Here is a 7,247-nt window from a genome sequence, read left to right on the forward strand (position 1 = left end):
GGGGTCCGTCTTTTTTTGATATCCCGTTTTTTGGGGGGGAATCCCGGGTTTTTTTTGTGAGATCCCGGATTTTTGATTTTTGGGATCCCGGGAGTTTTTTTGGGGTTCTGAGTGGATTTTTTGGGGTCCCAGATTTTTTGGGTTCCGGGATTTTTTTGGGGGGTCCGCCTTTTTTTGATATCCCGTTTTTTTGGGGGGTAATCCCGGTTTTTTTGGGGATCCCGGCTGGGATTTTTTTTTTGGGATCCCGGGAGTTTTTTGGGGATTTTTTTTTGCCGTTGGAATTTTTGGGGTTCCGCGGGCGGTTTTTGGGGCGCCCTCCCCCCGTTTCCTGTCGCGGCGGGGCGGAAGCGGCCGCGGGTGACGCGGGTGACACGGGGACGGTGACGCGGGGACAGCGGCGGCGGCACCGGGAGGTGACACCGGGAGGTGACACGGGGTGGTGACACGGGGGTGGTGACACGGGGACACCGACACCAGGTGCGACACCGGGAGGTGACACCGGGAGGTGACACGGGGTGGCCGTGGTGGCACCGGGAGGTGACACGGGGTGGTGACATCCGGGGTAGGGATCGGGGAGACCCCCGGAGCCTTCGCTGTGCCCTCCTCCTCCTCGCTGTTCTTCCTCCTCCTCCTCTTCCTCCTCCTCCTCGCTGTCCTTCCTCCTCCTCCTCCTCCTCCTCCTCCTCCTCTCTGTCCTTCCTCCTTCCTCCTCCGCGCCCTCCGTCCCTCCCCCGAGCACTTCCTCCCTCCTCTCTCCTTCCTCTTCCTCCCTCCTCTCTCCTTCCTCTTCCTCCCTCCTCTCTCTCCTTCCTTCTCCTCTCTCCTTCCTCCTCCTCCTTCCTCCTCCTCATCCTCTTCCTCCTCCTCCTCCTCCTCTTCCTCCTCCTCGCTGTCCTTCCTCCTCCTCCTCTCTCCTTCCTCCTCTGCTCGTTCCCTCCCTCCTCCCGCACTTCCCCTTCCTTTGAATCCTTTTTCCTCCTTCCTCCCTCTCTCCTCTCTCCTTCCTCCTCCTCCTCTGCTCCTTCCCTCTCTCCTCCCGCATTTCCTCCCTCCCTCTCTCGAGTCCTTTTTCCTCCTTCCCACCCTTTTCCACCCATCCTTCCCTCCCTTTTCCTCCTTCCTTCCTCCCTCCCACTCTCCCTCTTCCTCCTCCATCCCTCTTCCTCCTCACCTCTTTCCCTTCCTCCTTCATCCCTCCCTCTCTCCTTCCTCCTCCTCCGCTCCTTCCCTCTCTCCTCCCGCATTTCCTCGAATCCTTTTTTCTCCTTCCTTCCTTCCTTCCTTCCTTCCTTCCTTCCTTCCTTCCTTCCTTCCTTCCTTCCTTCCTTCCGCCACTTCCGCCACTTCCGCCACTTCCGCCACTTCCTCCCTTCCTCCCTTCCTCCCTTCCTCCCTTCCTTCCTTCCTTCCTTCCTTCCTTCCTTCCTTCCTTCCTTCCTTCCTCCCTCCCTCCCTTCCTCCCTCTCTTCCTCTTCCTCCTCTCTCCTTCCTTCCCTCTCTCCCTCCCCCTGCCCCTCTCACCCCTCTTCCTCCTCTCCCCAGGCTCTCTCCACACCATGGTCACTCCTCCGGCCACTGCAGAGCCACTGCCTGAGGTCCGGCACTGACCCATGGTCACTCCTCTGGCCACTGTGGAGCCACCCTAGGGAGGGTCCGGCACTGCCCCATGGTCACTGCAGGGCCATTGTCCACTCTCCGGCCGTAGGGAGGGTCCGGCACTGCCCCATGGTCACTCCCACTCTCCGGCCGTAGGCAGGGTCCAGCATTGATCCATGGTCACTGCAGGGCCATTGTCCACTCTCCGGCCGTAGGGAGGGTCCGGCACTGCCCCATGGTCACTGCACATCCATTGTCCACTCTCCGGCCGTAGGGAGGGTCCGGCATTGATCCATGGTCACTGCACATCTATTGTCCACTCTCCGGCCGTAGGGAGGGTCCGGGCATTGATCCATGGTCACTGCACATCTATTGTCCACTCTCCGGCCGTAGGGAGGGTCCGGCACTGCCCCATGGACCCCCCCAGGGCCCCCCCCGTGGCGCTGCCGGCGCTGGACGCCATCGCCTTCTCGGGGGGAGCGGCCGAGAGCCCGGCACGGACACTGCTGACCCCTGCAGTGACCACTGCAGTGACCCCTGAGCTGACCGCTGCAGTGACCCCTGCAGTGACCCCTGCAGAGAGCCCCACACGGACGCTGCTGACCACTGCAGTGACCACTGCACTGACCCCTGAGCTGACCACTGCAGTGACCTCTGAAGTGACCCCTGAGCTGACCCCCGCATGGACACCGCTGACCACTGCAGTGACCCTTGCAGTGACCCCTGCAGAGAGCCCCGCACGGACACTGCTGACCACTGCAGTGACCCCTGAGCTGACCTCTGAAGTGACCACTGCATGGACACCGCTGACCACTGCAGTGACCCCTGCACTGAGACCTGCAGTGACCACTGAGCTGACCACTGCAGAGAGCCCCATACGGACACTGCTGACCGCTGGAGTGACCCCTGCATGGACACCGCTGACCCCTGCACTGACCACTGCAGTGACCCCTGCACGGACACTGATCCCTGAGCTGACCCCTGCACTGACCCCTGCACTGACCCCTGAAGTGACCCCTGCACGGACACCGCTGACCCCTGCACTGAGCCCTGCAGTGACCCCTGAAATGCCCCCTGCGCTGACCCCTGCATGGACACTGACCCCTGCGGTGACCCCTGCAGTGACCCCCGCACTGACCCCTGCACTGACCCCCACACTGACCCCTGCCCAGCCCCCCGCCCAGCCCCCCGCCCCGGCCGCGGTGCCGGACGTGTTCTGGGCCAGCCTGCTCCGTGCCCAGCTCTGTGTCCGGGAGCTCCAGGGCGCCATCGAGGGACACACGGACACGGGCGACCAACACCAGGAGCTCCACCAGGAGCTCCACCAGGAACAACACCGGGAACACCTCCAGGAGCTCCACCAGGATGGGCTGGGGAGCGTCTCCCAGGAGCTCCAAGGCCATGGATCCACGTTTGAGGAGATCTTCCAGGTGTGCATGGGCAAGAACATCCCACCCAAACCCATGGTCAAGGATGAGGACATCCCACCTAAACCCATAGAGGACAACATCTCACCCAAACCCATGGTCACACATGAGAACATCTCACCCAAACCCATGGCCAAGGATGAGGACATCCCACCCAAATCCATGGTCAAGGATGAGAACATCCCACCCAAATCTGTGGCCACGTTGGAGAACATCTCACCCAAACCCATGGAGGACAACATCCCACCCAAACCCATGGTCACACATGAGAACATCCCACCCAAACCCATGGCCAAGGATGAGGACATCCCACCCAAATCCATGGAGGACGTCTCACCCAAATCCATGACCATGGATGGGAACATCTCCCTGGAGCTCCAAGGCCATGGATCCACGTTTGAGGAGATCTTCCAGGTATTCATGGATGAGAACATCTCACCCAAACCCATGACCAAGGATGAGAACATCCCACCCAAATCCATGGAGGACAACGTCTCACCCAAACCCATGGCCTCGCATGAGAACATCTCACCTAAATCCATGACCATGGATGGGAACATCTCCCAGGAGCTCCAAGGCCATGGATCCACGTTTGAGGAGATCTTCCAGGTGTGCATGGGTGAGGACATCCCACCCAAACCCATGGCCAAGGATGAGGACATCCCACCCAAATCCATGTTGATGGATGAGAACATCTTCCAGGTGTCCACAGATGGGTCCATCCCACCCAAATCCATGGATGAGGACATCCCACCCAAGCCCATGGTCAAGGATGAGAATGTTCTCCAGGTGTCCACAGATGGATCCATCCCACCCAAGCCCATGACCATGGATGGGAGCATCTCCCAGGAGCTCCAAGGCCATGGATCCACGTTTGAGGACATCCTGCAGGTGTCCATGGATGAGGACATCCCACCCCAGGCTGTTCCCATGGAGCAGAGCTTTGAGTTCTTCTTTGGGGGCATCATGACCATGGGTGGGGACACCTCCTCATGGACAGTGACCATGGATGGTTCCACCTCACCCAGGTCCGTGACCATGGATGGTCCCACCTCACCCAGGTCCATGACCATGGATGGTCCCACCTCACCCAGGTCCGTGACCATGGATGGTCCCACCTTGGCCAAGTCCATGACCATGGATGGTCCCACCTTGGCCAAGTCCATGACCATGGATGGTCCCACCTCACCCAGGTCCATGACCATGGATGGTCCCACCTTGGCCAAGTCCATGACCATGGATGGTCCCACCTCACCCAGGTCCGTGACCATGGATGAAGCGATGTCTCCAGAGAACGTTCCCGTGGATTCCAGGGTCTCCCCCAGTCCCATGGCCATGGATGGGACCACCATGGATGGTCCCATCTCCTCCAGGCCCCAAGCCCCCAAACTCAACTGGGAGGGACAGGAAGGTGACGATGATGGTGACAACCACCATGACCATGATGACCATGATGACCACCATGACTGTGATAACCGTGATGACCACAGTGACCTTGATGACCACAAAGACCATGATGACCACCATGTTCACCATGACCTAGATCATCATGATAACCACCATGACCTCAATGACCATGATGACCACCATGACCTAGATGACCATGATAACCACCATAACCGTGATGACCACCATGACCTCAATGACCACAATGACTTCAGTGACCTCAATGACCATAATGACTGTGATGACCACCATGACCACCATGACTGTGATGACCACCATGAGCTCAATGACCACCATGGCCTTGATGACCACCATGACCACAATGTCCACCATGACCACAAAGACCATGATGACCGCAGTGACCATGATGACCACCATGACTGTGATGACCACCATGAGCTCAATGACCACAATGACCATGATGACCACCATGACTGTGATGACCACCATGACCACAATGTCCACCATGTCCACCATGACCACGGTGACTCCTCCCATGAAGATGAAGACAAGGAGAACCTGGATGAGAACCTGGATGAGGAGAACCTGGAGGAGAAGAACCTGGAGGAGAACCTGGATGAGGAGAACCTGGATGCTGAGGAGAACACGAAGGAGAACAACCTGGATGAGGAGAACCTGGATGAGGAGAACGTGGATGAGGAGAACCTGGATGAGGAGAACCTGGATGAGGAGAACCTGGATGAGGAGAACGTGGATGAGGAGAACCTGGATGAGGAGAACCTGGATGAGGACCTGGACGATGAGGAGGACCTGGACGAGGACCTGGATGAAGACCTGGACGAGGACGAGGAGCCCCATTTCCACACCAACCCCCTGTTCCAGCGCCCGCTGCCCCCGGGGGTGCCCCCCTGGCGTCCCCACGGTGCCACCCTCGATGCCACCCTTGGGTGTCACCACCCCGGAACCGCCACCACCACCACGGGCTGGGGTGAGTGGGGCACCCCAAATTCGGGGGGGGGATTGGGTTAATTTGGGGAGGGGTCCCACCAATCCTGATGGGGACCCCCCCCCTCCTGTGGTGTCTTCTCCATCCCCAGGACCACCCAGGACCCCGGAATTTGGGGACCCCCCGGATCCGCCCCCGGAATTTGGGGAGCCCCTGGAATTTGGGGACCCCCCGGAATTTGGGGACCCTCCAGAATTTGGGAAGCCCCCGGAATTTGGGAACCCCCCGGAATTTGGGGACCCCCTGGAATTTGGGGAGCCCCCCTTGATGTCTTCTCCTCCCCCAGGACCACCCAGAACTCCAGAATTTGAGGACCCCCCAGAATTTGGGGACCCCCCAGAATTTGGGAACCCCCTGGAATTTGGGAACCCCCCAGAATTTGGGGAGCCCCTGGAATTTGGGGACCCCTCGGAATTTGGGAATCCCCCGGAATTTGGGGACCCCTCGGAATTTGGGAACCCCCCGGAATTTGGGGACCCCTTGGATCCTCCCCTGGAATTTGGGGACCCCCCAAAATGGGTGGATCCAAAATGGGGGGGGCCGGACCATCCCATCCCCCTGGAGGAACCCCCCAGTTCCTGGGACCCCCCGGATTTACCCCAAAAGGAGGGACCCCAAAAATCCCAAATCCTCCCAGATTTACCCCAAAAGGAGGGACCCCAAAAATCCCAAACCCCCCCAGATTTACCCCAAATCCCCCCAGATTTACCCCAAAAGGAGGGACCCCAAAAATCCCAAATCCCCCCAGATTTACCCCAAAAGGAGGGACCCCAAAAACCCCAAATCCCCCCAGATTTACCCCAGAAAGGGAGACCCCAAAACCTCCCAGATTTACCCCAAAAAGAGGGACCCCAAAGCCCCCAAATCCCCCCAGAACCCCCAAATTTGCCCCTCAAAGAGGGACCCCAAAGACCCTCAGATTTACCCCAAAAAGAGGGACCCCAAAAATCCCCAATCCCTCCTCTTTTACCCCAAATCCCTCCACTTTTACCCCAAAAACAGGGACCCCAAAACCTTCCAGATTTACCCCAAAAAGAGGGACCCCAAAACCTCCCAGAAGCCCTAAATTGGCCCCAAAAGGAGGGACCCCAAAAATCCCAAATCCCCCCAGATTTGCCCCCAAAAGGGAGACCCCAAAACCTCCCAGATTTACCCCAAAAAGAGAGACCCCAAAGCCCCCAAATGCCCCCAAATTTACCCCAAATCCCCCCAGATTTACCCCAAAAATTGGGACCCCAAAACCCCCAAATCCCCCCAGATTCGCCCCAAAAAGAGGGACCCGAAATGCCCCCAAATTTACCCCAAATCCCCCCGGATTCGCCCCAAAAATTGGGACCCCAAATCCCCCAAATCCCCCCAGATTTACCCCAAAAATTGGGACCCCAAAACCCCCAAATCCCCCCAGATTCACCCCAAAAATTGGGACCCCAAATCCCCCCAGATTTACCCCAAAAAGAGGGACCCCAAAGACCCCAAATCCCCTCAGATTCACCCCAAAAATGGGGACCCCAAACCCCAAATTTCCCCCCAAAATGGGGGGTCCAGAGCCCCCTCCACCCCCTGACCGCCCTCAAACCCCCCCAAAGCCCCCGGGGACCCCCCAAAACCCCCCAAAATCTCCCCAAATCCCTTCAGGACCCCCCAAAAATCCCCCAAAATCTCCCCAAATCCCCTCAGGACCCCCCAAAAATCCCCCAAAATCTCCCCAAAACCCCTCAGGACCCCCCAAAAATCCCCCAAAATCTCCCCAAAACCCTTCAGGACCCCCCAAAATTCCCCCAAATCTCCCCAAATCCCCTCAGGACCCC

This window comes from Zonotrichia albicollis, chromosome 26 (genome assembly GCF_047830755.1).
Source record: "Zonotrichia albicollis isolate bZonAlb1 chromosome 26, bZonAlb1.hap1, whole genome shotgun sequence".
Taxonomy (NCBI): Eukaryota; Metazoa; Chordata; class Aves; order Passeriformes; family Passerellidae; genus Zonotrichia; species Zonotrichia albicollis.